This window comes from Bubalus kerabau, chromosome 12, assembly GCF_029407905.1.
Source record: "Bubalus kerabau isolate K-KA32 ecotype Philippines breed swamp buffalo chromosome 12, PCC_UOA_SB_1v2, whole genome shotgun sequence".
In the NCBI taxonomy this organism is placed as follows: domain Eukaryota; kingdom Metazoa; phylum Chordata; class Mammalia; order Artiodactyla; family Bovidae; genus Bubalus; species Bubalus kerabau.
Genome location: NC_073635.1, coordinates 19,674,272 through 19,690,065, shown reverse-complemented (window position 1 = coordinate 19,690,065; position 15,794 = coordinate 19,674,272). Strand labels below are relative to the sequence as shown.

The 15,794-nt window shown below is 38.2% G+C and overlaps 1 protein-coding gene across 10 annotated transcripts in view; it reads left to right on the top strand.

The window, feature by feature from the left end:
• The window catches only part of CAB39L (calcium binding protein 39 like), an 84,850-nt gene that overhangs the window by 17,966 nt on the left and 51,090 nt on the right, over positions 1-15,794 (top strand). Inside the window, exon 4 of one of the 10 annotated variants that reach the window (XM_055542157.1) lies at positions 9,894-10,031. The exons of the other annotated variants lie outside the window; for them this stretch is intronic. The gene's annotated coding sequence lies outside the window, so the exon portion shown is untranslated. The remainder of the gene's footprint in view (positions 1-9,893; positions 10,032-15,794) is intronic. 10 annotated transcript variants of the gene reach the window in all.

Genomic DNA, 15,794 nt, shown 5'->3' with positions numbered 1-15,794 from the left:
CTAAAGAATTGATGCTTTTGAACTGTGGTGTTGGAGAAGACTCTTGAGAGCCCCTAGGACTACAAGGAGATCCAACCAGTCCATCCTAAAGGAAATCAGTCCTGAATATTCATTGGAAGGACTGATGCTAAAGCTGAAACTCCAATACTTTGGCTATCTGATAGGAAGTACTGACTCATTTGAAAAGACCCTGATGCTCAGAAAGATTGAAGGCAGGAGGAGAAGGGGACGACAGAGGATGAGATGGCTGGATGGCATCACTGACTCAATGAACATGAGTTTGAGCAAGCTCTGGGAGTTGGTGATGGACAGGGAGGCCTGGCATGCTGCAGTCCATAGGATCGCAAAGAGTTGGACACGACTGAGCGACTGAACTGAACTGAACTGATCAGCCTATATTTTAGGATTTTAGGGGAATATGAATACTTAAAGGTCCCCTTCCTTGTCCTACTTCTTTGGATATCACTATTTCCCCTAATACTTTTGGTTTGTAAGAATTGAAAGCGAGCCTTGGCAATTAGATTACAGGGGTACGCAGGGTGCTCTTCACTGCTCTACAGTGTTCAGTACTGTTATTGCACACTTCATATTCTTGATGCTCTGATTTTTGGTCATAGTGATGGTATACTCTTCTGGTTCTCCTTTCCTTCTCTGACTATGATTTCTTTAGTCACTGTTTTTTTCTACCACCACCTGTAGGTGTTCTTTATTTATTTATTTTAGGTGTTCTTTAAAGGTTTGTTCTTGTCTTTCTTGTTGGTCTCTCATATTGCATTGACTTCCCAGGTGGCACAGTGGTAAAGAATCCACCTGCCAATGAAGGAGACATAGGAAATGAGGGTTCGATCCCTGGGTCAGAAAGATCCCTTGGAGTAGGAAATGGCAACCCATTCCAGTATTCTTTGCTGGAAAATTCCATGAACAGAGGACCCTAGCTGCTAGCAGTCCATGGTGTCACAAAGAATTGGCCAAGAGTGAGCAGTTGATGAGCACACATTGCATAGGCAGCATGGGTGATCCCCGATGTATATCTCTGGCTCTATTTTCTCTCCTAGTTCTGTGTGTTCAACTGCCTCTGTAAACATCTATATCCAGAAGTCTTGCTGGCATCTCAAACTTGTTACATAAAAGCAAGTTGTTATTGTGTAAAGATTTGTTTTTTCTTCTTTGGCCCGTATTTACTTTGAAGATATTACCCATCTGCTCTCACATAGGCATGGAAACTCATCATCTTGTTTGTTCTCTCCATTACCACCTACATTTATTCAGGTGCCAAATCTATTGTCTCTGATACTCATGTAGTCCTCTCCTTCCCACTGTGTAGTTAGTTTCATTGTCATCCTGCTGCTGCTGCTGCTGCTGCTAAGTCGCTTCATTCGTGGCTGACTCTGTGCAACCCCATGGGCTGCAGCCTACCAGGCTCCTCTGCCCATGGGATTCTCCAGGCAAGAGTACTGGAGTGGGGTGCCATTGCCTTCTCCACATTGTCATCCTGCTGCTGCTGTGGCTAAGTCGCTTCAGTCGTGTCTGACTCTGTGCGACCCCATAGATGGCAGCGCACCAGGCTCCCCCGTCCCTGGGATTCTCCAGGCAAGAACACTGGAGTGGGTTGCCATTTCCTTCTCCAATGCATGAAAGTGAAAAGTGAAAGTGAAGTTGCTCAGTCGTGTCTGACTCTTCGCGACCCCATGGGCTGCAGCCTACCAGGCTCCTCCACCCATGGGATTCTCCAGGCAAGAGTACTGGAGTGGGGTGCCATTGCCTTCTCCACGTTGTCATCCTAGACTACTGCAATTGCCTTTCATTTCATCTCCACCTATTTCTCTACCTTGTTGATTCTTTTTTACTCTTCTAAATTCATATTCATGAAAGAGTTTGATTACCTCACGGCTCTCCTTTGCCCACAAATTAACAGTTAAACTCATTAGCCTAGTATTACAAACTCTTCATAATCTGGTCCCAATCTGTTTTTCTTTTTACTGTCATTCACATAGCATTTGCTTCTGATAAACTAAATTATTGTTTGTTATTTACATCTTGCACTTCCTAAATCCTCTGTTCCTATCTCCATGTGACCAAATGGTTCCCATCATTCAGAACTGGGGTCAGTGCACCTTTTCTCTGAACCCTTCTGTGATTCCTCAAGATACAGGTATGGTTTGGCTCTCCTGAATGTTTTGGCATTTCATTAGTCTTTTCATTTGTGATTCATAACTTTTTGCCTTACACTGTAGTGATTTTTGGTACATGTATTATACCCCCTAAGAGAATGTGAATTCCTTATTTCACTCGGTATCCCCAAAGAGCATATTTTCCTCAGATGGTTGGATGAATGAATCCTACATATGGACATGATAAGAAAGTTGTAACAGGGCCTTGCCATTGTGTTCAGGGCCATTGCATATTAGTTGTATGGTTTGTCCACTGCTCAAAACTCCTGGCTAGGGAAGTGAGTAGGGCCTGGAATCCAGCTCACATTCCCCCTTCCCTCCAATCAAACTACGTGCCAGGCTGATGCAGGGGTGCATCTGCCTGAAGAAAAGAATACTTGTTCTTTGCATGATGGTGCTATAGTCTGGTTAATCTGTGCACCTGCCTGATTGCACCTGTCCCTTTTTCTGACTCTTACCAAAGTAAGCTAGTAGCAACCCTGAAAGTACCGACAGTACTGATTGAATTCATTATGGAAACTACTTTGGGGACTTCCCTGGTGGTCCAGTGGCTAAGGCTCCCCGCTCCCAGTGCTGGGGGCCCAGGTTCAATCCCTGGTTCAGAAACTACATCCCACATGTGGAAACAAAGAGGAAAGATCCCACTTGTGGCAACTAAGACCTGGTGCAGCCAAATAAATAAATAAATATCAAAAAAACTCTGCTTTGTGTCACATAGAAAGTACCCCAGATTTGTTTGTTGAAATGAAAGATGTGGATTAATCAAGTGTAAAATAAAGCATTGTTATAGACAGTCTCCTTGATAATTTGCAATTACTCTCAAATTCATAAATATTCTGGAACCCCCTGTGATAGTTCTAGAACCTTTGAGATTTCTTGTACTATTTTACTTAGATCAATTGGCTAATATCCCATTTCCCTTTCCCCCACCTCAGCTCTATCTTTTGGTTAGAGTAAATTATACTAGACGCCAGAGTTTCTGTACTCCTGTCCTGTGCTTTTTTAAAATGCTGCATCCAGGGAATTTCTTGGTGGTCCAGTGATTAGGAATCCATGCTTTTAATGCCAAGGGCAGGTTCAGTTCCTGATGGGGGAACTAAGATCCCACAGGCCATGTGGTGTGGCAAAAAAAAAAAACCAAAAAACCTGCATCCAGAATTCTTTTTTTAATTTTAATTGGAGGCTAATTACTGTTCAATTTTATAGTTGTTTTTACCATACATTGACATGAATCAGCCATGGGTGTACATGTGTTCCCCATCTGGAACCCCCCTCCCACCTCCCTCCCCATCCCATCCCTTAGGGTCATTCCAGTGCACCAGCCCTGAGCACCCTGTCTCATGCATCAAACCTGGACTGGCAATCTATTTCAGAATTATTTTAATTGAGTTATTTTGGCCTGGTTGGTGTATAAGACTTTTTTTTCTTTTTTGGACTATGCTATGGCAAACTCAATGGACATGAGTTTGAGAAAACTGCAGGAGATAGTTAAACACAGGGAAGCCTTAGGGTGCTGCAGTTCATCAGGTCACAAAGAGTTGGACCCACCTGAGTGACTGAATAACAAAAGTGTCATACAGGATCTTAGAACCTCAACCCAGGATCAAACCCACCCTTCCTGCAGTGGAAGCACAGAGTCTTAACCACTGGACTACCAGGGAAGTCTCAAGACAAATTTAAAAGTCCTTAAACACAGAGTTAATGACTTGGTGTGTGGGTTATGTGTATCTCAGGGGCTCCTACTGTAGCACTTTGCATCTACTAAGTGTTTCATGAATGAGGTTGACTACAAACTACCTGTGACCCCCTCCAAAGGATCTGCCTCATCTGAGAGTAGTCACAGAGAAACTTCAAGTTGGATGATGTACTTTTAGAATATAAGAGTTTTGTGTTTTTTTTAGTTTTGTGAGTGGATCAGTGTCTAACATTTAACAGTTAACTAGATGCCAGACATGTATGTATATTATATTTCACTTGATCCTCATAACTAGTGCTGGAGTGTATATGGTTGTATCCAACTTAAAGATAATATTGCTTATATACAATCTGTTTTCATTCAAGTCCGGGTCAGCCTAATTCCAAAGATTCTGTGACCTATGAAACTAGCCACTTGATATAAGAAGAATGTTCACAGTAGTTTATCACATAAAGCCCTTCAGAGGCTATATAGCTATATTCATTTATTAGTGAATAGATGTACATAGAGATATATTTTATCCTGGCATTAGGGAAACAAGGTGGGCCTTCCTTAGACTGGCATGGTAGAGCTCCCTGCTGAGACCTGAGTATTTTAGCTGCCACTGCAGCGCTGTACCAGCAGGGGGCCAGAGTAGTGCTCCAAATTGAGAAAAGGTCTGATGTTCTCAACTTGGAACGACTGCTCCAGCATTTAGGAAATACAGCCAGTGGGCAGGACTGTCACCTAAATTCTCTAATCCAAGCTTCCTCCTTCCTAAAAAAAGCAGGAAGAGATGGAAGCAGAATTAGCATGACAACAAAAACAGACTAATGAAGCTTTGTTATCTTGCTGAAGATCTTTTAAAGCTTTCCAAATTGAGCCAAGGATTAGCAATTAATGGATAATTGGAAATGTGTTTTCATTCTATCAATTAACCCCATTTCACTGCAGCTTGGATACCTCTAAAGCATTTATCATCTAGCATTTCTTCTATATTCTGCTTTTATGAAAACAATTTGAATATCTTTAAGCAAGTTCCAGGGAATTATGAAAAGTATCTGTGGTACGTGGATAGCATGACAAACTCCTAAGGTAGTAAATAGATTCTTTGCTTTGGGGCTTTCTTTTTGGCTTAAGACCATTGAAGAATAAGTCAAATGTTATTCCTAGGCTACGTGAATGTGTAGCTGTGGTATTAATATTTTGTATCTACACTGTAGTCTTTAAGAAGAGAGAAAAATAGAGAAACAAAAGCATAAATGAGAAGTGAGGGGGGGAAACAGAGAAGTAAATACCACTTAAAAAAATCTTTAGTTCTCCAAATTAGCAAAATAATAGCAGTAAGTTCACAATACTTGTTAGCATATTCAAATATATATATATATATATTTTATGGTGGTGAAAGTAACAGTCATTTCTGCTTTAACACGTTTTGAAAACACAGATTTGTTCCAATATGATTGATGTATTAGGAAACATTTGAACATAATGCAGATTTCTCATTTGCTTTTGTACAGTTTCATGAATGCAGAAAGCCACCCAGCTGAACCAAGCCATGGAGAAATACACAAAACACAGACATGCACACATCTCAAACACATACCAGCCATCTCTGTATACCTCATATTATGTGAGTCACATTCATCCACCTTTGGTGTTACAACTTTTCAGCTGATAACAGACAATCCTCCCATCCAAGTACTAACCAGGCCCAACCCTGCTTAGCTTCCAAGATGAGATGAGATCAGGTGCATTCAGGGTGGTATGGCTATCAACAAGATAAATCCTATTTCCACTTTTGACATAATTCACAAGCTATAAGTCTTCTAACATCCACCTCCACAAGCAAATATCAGGTCTTTTTCAAGGAAAAATGCCATATTTATTGTGGTCTTTATTTTATGTATTTGTTTATGCCATATTTATTTTATGTATTTCTTAAACCACTTGCTGTAAAAAAATGTGTTATTTTTATTATGTTTCTACTTTAAGAGAAATAAGTATGTTTCTTATTACATTATTGAGTATTGAGCTCCAACCCAGTTTCCCCCACAATTTCTGTGGTTCTTACTACATGATACAGAGCTGTGTAATGTGGTGATTTTTAGGAACACTTACCTTCTTTTGTAGTGAAACTGATTGTACATGTTAATTATAGAATATTTGGAAAACACTGGAATATATGAATGTAATCACCAGTGTTCCAGGACTTCCCTGGTGGTCCAGTGATTAAGACTCCATACTCCAAACACAGGGGGCCCAAGTTCCATTCCTGGTCAGGGAACTAGATTCCACCTGCTGCAACTGAAAAAACAAAATTCCCACATGCCACAACTAAAGATCACACATGTGGCAACTAAGACCTGGCACAGCCAAGTTAATATGCAAATAAGTAAATAAAAAGAAATATTAAAAGAAATTTTTTAATATATTTTTTAAAATTACCAGTGTTCCAACTAACGTTAACACTTGGTATTATTTCCATATCCATATAAAAAGAAATGTTTGTGGAAAAATTAGAACAAAAATTGGGAGCTCATATTCTTTATTAAGCTTAGGATCTTGGATTTTTTAACTTGATATTATGCAATAAATATATCCCCATTTCTTTAAATATTCTTAAGCAGTTTGACGATGATATTCTGTATGGATGAATGAACTCCACTCAGTATTCAGCAGGTATGCTGAATGGCCTGGGACTATGCTAATTGTTTGTACATTTGCTTCAATTGATCAATGCCCATGCTACATGGAATCCAATGATTAAATATAGTCAATCACGTAGTTTTGGACTTTCTGGGGAGGGGTGTTTGCTGTCCGTAGTAGAGGTGGCTCAGTGGTAAAGAATCCACCTGCAATGCAGGAGGTGCGGGTTTGAGCCCTGGGTCAGGAAGATCCCCTGGAGGAGGGCATGGCGCCCCAGGCCAGTATCTTGCCTGAGAAATCCAGTTTACAGAGGAGTCTGGCGGGCTGTGTGTCCATGGGGTCACAAAGAGTTGGACATGACTGAAGCAACTGAGCACGCACGGTGTAATAAATATCTCTGTATATGCTTCCTTGCATATTTGTTATTCTTAGAATGAATTTGTAGACATTGAATTACTAAATGAAAAGGAATATGAATAGTTTAAGCCTTTTGCAACTTATTGTTAATATCCCTACAGGGAAAAGTTATATTAGTTTACACTCTGTGTTAAAGTACTAGAGTTCTTGTTTTATTTTACCATCACCAACCTTAGAAGTATAATTAAAGCAAACACAAAATAAACTTTCTTATCTGTTTAGGTAACTACAGTGTTATTGATCAGGAGGGAAGATTGTGAGGAAAATAGAGGCTGACCCCTTTCCATAGAGAGTTAAATACAGAAAGATGTGGACCATGGGAAGTGGAGTGATGTACAGAACTAATAAATAGGAATTTAGTTAAGTAATAAGAGGTCTTTTAGAAAAATGCATGCAAGATAAAGTGAAAGGAGGCTGTAAAATGTCTGCCTTCTTGCAGTAAAACTTGTTGGCTGACCCAATGATACAAATAAAGTAGAAAAAAAGAGAAAGTCTTATTTAAGACCTTCCAGATATCACTTCCAATTGCCAGATTTTAAGCCACCCTCCTCATAATATTGTAAATAAGCAAAGTTGCAGGTAAATGAAATGATCATAATCACCGAAGTGGAGTAATATGTGATTTCACAGAGTTCTACCTGGGTAGAATTTGAGTCACAGGATTTTGAGTAAAAGATAATGAACTCATATGAGAAATTTGAGCAATTGTTTTGTGTGTGTGTGTGTGTGTTTAAATTTTTGGCCACACGGAGTGACATACAGGTTTTTAGTTCCCTGACCAGGAATCGAAACTGTGCCCCCTGCAGTGGAAGTGAGGAGTCTTAATCACTGGACTTCTGAAGAAGTCCCTGAACAATTGTTTTAGATTTGTCTTATATGTTGTTACAGGGCTTCCCAGGTGGCTCAGTGGTAAAAAAAAAAATCTGCCTGCCAAGGCAGGAAACATGGTCCCTGGATTGGGAAGATCCCCCAGAGAAGGAAATGTCAACCCACTTCAGTATTCTTGCCTGGGAAATCCCCCAGACAGAAGAGCCTGGCAGGCTACAGTCCATGGGGTCACAAAAGAGTCTGACACAACTGAGCAACTAAACAACAACATATACCATTGCAGATCCTCTGGGACTTGCTTGTCTCATTTCAGCTCTGTGCAAACCCTCATGCAGGTACAATCTCACAGCTTCATCTCTCGTCCTTCTGCAAGCCCTCTGCTACCTGCCCCAAGGCTTCCCTGTGGCCACTGCTATGAGGTCTCCTCAAGGTCCAGACCCACACTTGTGCAACCCAGAAGAACAGAGGAGTTAAACTCAAGGGTAGGGGATTTAATGCCCTTTGGGGAAAGCCTTTGATCAAGAAAAGATGAGAGCCATAGGTAAATTCTTCCCCTTCCTTTTCCACCCTCCCACCCCCAAGCCCTAGGGGTGATCCTGAAATGCACTTTATATGGCTTCTAAGAGGCTCAGTCTGATGGATTTAACAGGTGGCCAGCTTGGTGAGGCATTGTCACATTGGCTGTCCTCCTTTGCTTTATTTCCTATTCCCTCACTCCTGCTCACTGTGATTGGATTTCTTATTAAAATAATATTGCATGAGCTTTTTGCTTCAGACCATGCTTTTGGTGGGGGCAAAAACACAGGCTACACGGACAGCAGCCAAAAGAATAGTGCCTGAATAATAATTGACTGAAGCATATTGAATATATGAAAATTTGTGAACCTAATAGCGATAGTCAAAAGAAAAGAAGGAATTCCCCTACCAAAAAAACCCAGTCTCTCATTTGCCACCATTGAAAGTGAATATTATGAGCCTCCTTCTCTCAAAATTGATGATCAGGACTTTCCTGGTGGTCCAGTATTTAAGATTCCATGCTTCCACTCCAGGGTGTGATCCGTGGTCAAGGAACTAGGATCCCACATGCCACACAGCATAGCCAAAAAAAAAAGATAGTTTGCTCTATAATTATACATGTATAATAATGAAAAAATGTTTTTTGTACCTTTAGCTTTTAAAATTCTCACTGAAGGGGTGTTACATATCCTGACCGATAATGCTTGTTTGTGATGAAGTGGGGAGGGATGGGGAGCGTTTGGTTTGCGCATAAATGGTATAAACCATTTTGTGTTTGGTGTTGTTCTCTATGTTCTATGTAATTTCCTTTGTATAACTCATATTGATGCTAAATTTCAAAATATGCCATATTTTTTAAAATTTTTTCACAAAATTACATTGGAATTATGAATACTCATTCTAACACCTCCCTTGCTTTTTTAAGAATCTTCTGAACTATATAGTTAGATGCATTATTCATTGCATCACTGACCCCCTATCTCCCTTGCTTTTTAAATATCAAGATTAAATTGCTAATATTGGTGTATTTACTTCCTACACTTTCTTATTATGACTGAAAATAGCATCTGCCCAGAGGAACTAGCATATTGGCAGATAAATCTGTTATTACTATCAACATGCCTTTGTTATTTACATTTTGAAACAAGATGGTCAGGGCAATTTAATCTGTTGACAAAACCCCATGCAAGTATAGGACTTAGAGGGGAAAAAATGTGATGAGAAAAAAATTTTGTTTATCCCTAGACTTTTTTTTTTTCTTGGCCAAGAATTAAATTTGCCTCAACTTAATTGCTTTACGCACATTCTTGTAACATTGCATGATTGGGAGAGAGGGAGAAAAAGATGGAGCTGTGACTGTGTGGTATGTGTCTAAAAGCGTGCATTAGAGGAGAGGAGAAAGCACAAGCAAGCTGGTTTGACCAGAAACAGAACTGCCTGTGACAGATTAAGAGACAAGCAAGGCTGGGAATCTGAGAGCAAGTAAAGAGAGTGGAAATTTACAGCTGCCCGGTGTGAGTGTTCAGTGAGCATTTTCTGCTAACGTTTTCCGGTGGTAACTGTTACTCTTCAAAGAGAGAGACAGAAAGTCAAGACAGATCGTGGAAAGTCTTTTCTCTGCCATGCTTTGGTAATAGGAGGCACCCTCTGTTAAATGGAAGATAAAGGCTGCTTCATCTAAAGTGCTTTGAGCCCCAGAGAGAGCTGTCTTCAGCACCTCACCATGGGTCTACTTTTCGCTGCTTAGACAAGCCTGGATTTTTCTATAACATTGGGTGAGTTATCAACCAGGTTACTTATCCTGGTTCACAGAAATGGAATTAATATGATAAACTTTCGTTTAGTTGAGGTTTTACAGTTACTGCTTATAAATTTGTTTTATAAACCAAGCTGTTACCTCGTTTCTTTGTGCATGATGAACTGCTGTTACTAGGAGAGGTTTAAAAAAACAACAACTACAAAACAATACTTCTCTGTTGCCTAAGGCACTTGAATCATTACCAACTATTCTGTGTCCATGGAATATCTTATTTTGGAAATGGGTTTTTATTTACAGTGTTTCCAAAAATAAAACAGTGGCAGGATACCATTTTTCATGTTTCTCTTTCAACTGAATGAAAATTCCAGTTACCTCTATCTGTTTATTGTCAGTAAATTTAATATGATCATTGTGATGTTTGATAGTGTCAATTATTATAAATTGCAGTATTCCCTCATAATTCAATTAGGAATGTTAATGATGCCATTAATTAAAGGGATATGAAATTTGAATGTTGAATGCTTCAGTTAGACTCAAAGTTCTATAGTGAAAACAAAAATTAGATAATTTACATCTCACACTTACCATTTGATACAAAATGAATGCACATTTCAAATTAAGGAATAAGGAATAAGAACAGTTATTTTGTTCTCATAGATGGTACCAAACTCTCATATAATATTGTTATTCTGGTAAAGAACTGTTGTAATCAGTTGCATTTATGTATGTAAGCAGTAGAGCAGAGAAAAAAAGAGGAAACTCTTGAAATATGTATTCACATTCCAATAAACTTCATTTTACAATCTTAACAGAGGAGATTGTATACTAATTTTACACGTCTTTTTAAAGGCATCCATGGAAGGCATGTAATCGTTCTTCTGTGGGAAGAAGGAAGTATATATTGTTAGCTGCTAAAGTGAGTCATCGATTAAAGATGCATCTAAGCAAAGTTTCTAATCTACTCTGCCAGCCTCAAAAAAGATGTCCTTAGTTACTGATTCAAGTGAGTCCTTTAAGGCAGAACAACTTAGCAGAAGTGAAAACTTAAGCAGAATGTCAGTCAACAATTAAAAGGGTTTGTACTCGAGGTATAATGTAAACTGGCTGTACTTTCTCTAATAGTTCCTGTATGTGTTCAGAAGCCTGTAGAACAGGTTTTGTTTCATGGGTTTGTGTGTGTGTATGTGTGTGTTTAAACCTGTTGACCTGTGTATAAGAAAAAACTTAGCTGGTCTGTGGAAACCTTTTCCGAACTAGTATCTTGTTCTTGAAGTCAAAAGTAAATTCAAAGCAATTATATTTATATCACAAACCAAGTTTTACTTCTTTACAGAATTCCCCACACTCAGTGCTTAGACTGATAGAATTGCACATAGCTTTACAATCTTCAGAATAAGCTTTTATTTTAAACTAGTATTTCATTGATATTATCTTAGTAGTGGCATCATTTCTTAAGCCTATAGGATTGTAAATATATAGAAATAGAGAATAAGTCATCCTCAGATTCCAAGTGTTTTGTACCTTAGAAATTTATTTGTGAGTGGGTTGTTGGGAATTTAGGAACCATCTTCCCTGGGAAATGATTTAACAGATTGCTTGATTTTATTATAGTATAAGATTATATTTTATTCACACTATAGAAAAACCATTGCCACCCTGAAAAATATTAGAAAATCAGTTATTGCAAATATTTGGACATGACTTAGCAACTGAACAACAACAGCAAAAAATGATGAAACTAAATCTAAAAACAATTCAGGGTTGAATAAGACATTTTGTTTTTCCTAAATATTAATACTTGAAGAAAAGCAATATGTTTATAAATAGCATTTCTATGTACTTTTAAGAGCTTCTAAAATTAACTGCACTGTTTTTGAGACCTAATCTTTCATTAAAATCCGTGATTTTTCTTTTCCTTGTTACAGAAATATTTCTAGCCATTGCTTTTATACTTATCAGCCATTTCTAAGATCTAGCCCAGTATCTGGCACATAAGTAGGTAGCTAATAAGTATTTACCACATGGGGACTGAACTCTTTCTTTGGTTCACAAAAATGGAACTGAGCAGTTTTTCCAACGTACCCCAAAAAGGAAAGGGGTTTAGGGGCACACAGTTTTCTTTATGAGAAAGAGATGGCCCGTCAAGAATTGAATTTTAAGAAGCAGACAAAGCAATAGTAGTACAGAATAGGCCTAACTGTTAAAAGAAGAAGAAAAGACCATGGTGTCACTTAGTGACAACCCTGAATAAGTAGGGATGGTGATGAGGGGGGTAATTTACAAGCTTGGTGTCTTGAATACATGGCACATTCTGAAGTAAGGTGTCAACTTCAGACATATTACTTATTACATAAGTATTATATATCACTCTTACTTCAACTCAGCAAATAATGGCATAATAACAATAATGGTGTGCTTTGTAATTTATTATATCTGGGAAGGCAATTCTAAGTTATGATTTTGCAGTAGGGAGAGGCCTATTTGGGGTATAACAAATACAGTAGAACTCTTATGTGAACTTTTTTAGTTTAAAATTTACATTTATTCAAATGTACCCATTTTAAGACAATGTTTCACTGAATGTTGAGAAATATATATACTCCTGCAATCTCCATTCCACTGATTTTTTTAAAAAATATTTGTTTATTTATTTTTGGCTGCATCCAGGTCTTACTTGCTATGCATGGGATCTTCTCTGTGGCAAGCGGGATCTTTCAATTTGGTCAGGTTTAGTTGCCCCGAGACATGTGAGATCTTAGTTTCCTGACCAAGGACCAAACCCATGTCCCCTGCCTTTGAAGGCATATTCTAAACCACTCAACTCCCAGGAAAGTCCCCATCCCATTGATTTTTAAAAATGAAACTTATTGGCCCAATTATTTTCCCCCATACATGTACTTTTTCATTGCATTATTTCAATCTGTGAGTTGTATATGGAATAAAAGATAAAAGAATGGGAATTTCTGAACTTTCCTGAAATTTTCTTTAATGTGGTTGTTTAATTTTTTTTTTAGTTGAGAGAAGGTTACTGTGACTTAAGTTTAAATTAGCAAGCTCTATGGAAGACTTTTGGAAATGTTCCCCTTTTAACTTATCACTGATTATAAAAGAAACCTATATGAAGGAAAAAAAGGCTCATTTTTTTAAAAAAATTACTTTTAACTGGAGGATAATTGTTTTACAGTGCTATGTTGGGTTCTGCTGTACAACAAATTGAATCAGCTATATACTTTTATATATCTATCTATCCCCTCCCTCTTGCACGTCCCTCCCACACAGCCCCACCCCACCCCTGCAGGTCGTCACGGAGCGCTGGGCTGAACCCCTGTGCTGTGCAGCAGCCTCCCACTAGCTGTCTAGTTTACACATGGTGGTGTCTGTCTATACGTCAGCGCTACTCTCTCAGTTCACCCCACCCTCTCCTTCCCCTGCCGTGTCCACAAGTCCACTCTCTACATCTGTGTCTCTATTCCTGCCCTGAAAATAGGTTCATCAGTACCGTTTTTCTTGATTCCATATATATGCATTGATATGTGATCTTCATTTTTCTGACTTATTTCACCCTGTATGACAGACCCTGTGTTCATCCACCTTACTACAACTGAATCAGTTTCGTTCCTTTTTACGTCTGAGTAGTATTCCACTGTATATAGGTACCACAACTTCGTTTTTCATTCATCAGTTGATGGACAGAAGATACGGTTTTACCCATGGAAATCCTGAGACTTTTCTTTTCTTTAGAGATAAATTTCCCACTCCCTTAAGATTTCGTGGAAAACCTTTGAAGTTAGAACTGTTATTGAACAGTACAGTTGGAGATTAGACATAAAGGCCTAGAAATTCTCATTAGCTATTTCAGTTCAGTTCAGTCGTGTCTGACTCTTTGCGACCCCATGGACTGTAGCACGTCAGGCTTCCCTGTCCATCACCAACTCCTGAAGCTTGCTGAAACTCATGTCCATTGAGTCTATGATGCCATCCAACCATCTCATCCTCTGCCGGCCTCTTCTCTTCCCGCCTTCAGTCTTACCCGGTGTCAGGGTCTTTTCCAATGAGTCAGTTCCTCACATCAGGTGGCCAAAGTATTGGAGCTTCAGTTTCATCATCAGTCCTTTCAATGAACACCCAGGACTGATCTCCTTTAGGATTCACTGGTTTGATCTCCTTGCAGTCCAAGGGACTCTCAAGAGTCTTCTCCAATACCACAGTTCAAAAGCATTAATTCTTCGGCGCTCAACTTTCTTTAATGGTCCAACTCTCACAACCATACATGACTACTGGAAAAACTATAGCTTTGACTAGACAGGCATTAGCCATTTATTCCCCTTTAAAATACTTTAAAGGATACCATGAGGGCATTTAAGGCCCCAAATGACCTCTTCTTCTAGCTTCTCCTTCCCCCTTTAAATGCAGTCCTCTCCACTTACATCATAAACATGTTTAGATGAGTCATTGGAGTGACTGACATTGGGTCATCTGTAGAGGTGCACACACGTAAATTAGGAATATGAAATATTTCACTGTGTCTTAGGAAAAGGAATGCTGCCAAAATCTACTAAAAGTCTACAGGGCCTGTGTTGCCTGGGAGCAGAGCTGAATAATTTTTTTTGGCTTTCTCTCCAGGATCTAAGCCAAGTACAACTCTTTAATGAAATTTCATAGCCAGAGTAACAGAAATCATTTGTTTGACTAATGCTTTGAAAAGACATGATGATCAAATATTCCACAGTTTGAACTTTAAAAAACGGTTATTTAGTCATTAAAATTTTCATTTATGAGAAGGTGTTTCCATTGTAAATGCATTTGCATGATCTATTAAACAAAGTTTGAAGAAAAAAAGAGAAAATTTTAAGGAAGAAGAAAATTAAATATTCATAATCCAGCTACCCAGAGGCAATCACTGTTAACTTTTTAAAATTATTTCTTTCTGCATAAGTGTTGTGTATTTGTGGTTTTGCTTGCTTTTATGTAGTTGTTGTTAGACTCTATATTATGGGATGGTGCTTTTAGCAGCCTGTACATTTTATTTCACATTCTTTGTAAACATTTTCATAGCCATATACTGTATTCCATCAAATCTAAGAAGTCATTGGTTGTAAGGCATACACTTTATGTACCACATACAAATGAACAAAAATACCCTGCCAGTTAGAATAAGGTTCCATCAATTATTAAGAGACATGCACATTTTAGAGATGTTGAAATGTGAGAAAAAAAAAAAAAGAGTTGTAAAAATAACCATTATTAGTTTATTTTCTTAAGACAAACTGATAGAAACAGAATTACTGAGTCAGAGGTTATGATATTTAAAGGCTCTAGATCCATGTTGCCCAATCCCACCAATAAGAAAAGAGAGAGCCTGTTGCATCTCACCATCAATAGACAGAATTTTCTCAAACCAACAAAGACACTATGTTACATCATGAGCAAAACAGTCCTTCATTTTTTAGCTTTGCATGTTCCCATTATAGAAAATAAACATTTACTATGTGTTTAACTATATATCCTCCTTTGTGGCTTTCTAATATGTATACATTATTTCTTCATGATTTTCTTATTTGTTTTAGATCTCCTTTTATAATGATTTTAGCCCTCTGTCTTTCATATTCATGTCACATAATTCTCTTGTTTTTTGCCTGTAATGTTATTATTATTATATCCATAAAAATTCAAAAAGTTTTGATTAAATTTGTAGCATATTCATATTAACTGATTTGTCAGTCTTTTTTTTTTTTTTGAGATTTACTTCATCACTTGTAAAATTTGAGAAATTATTTTG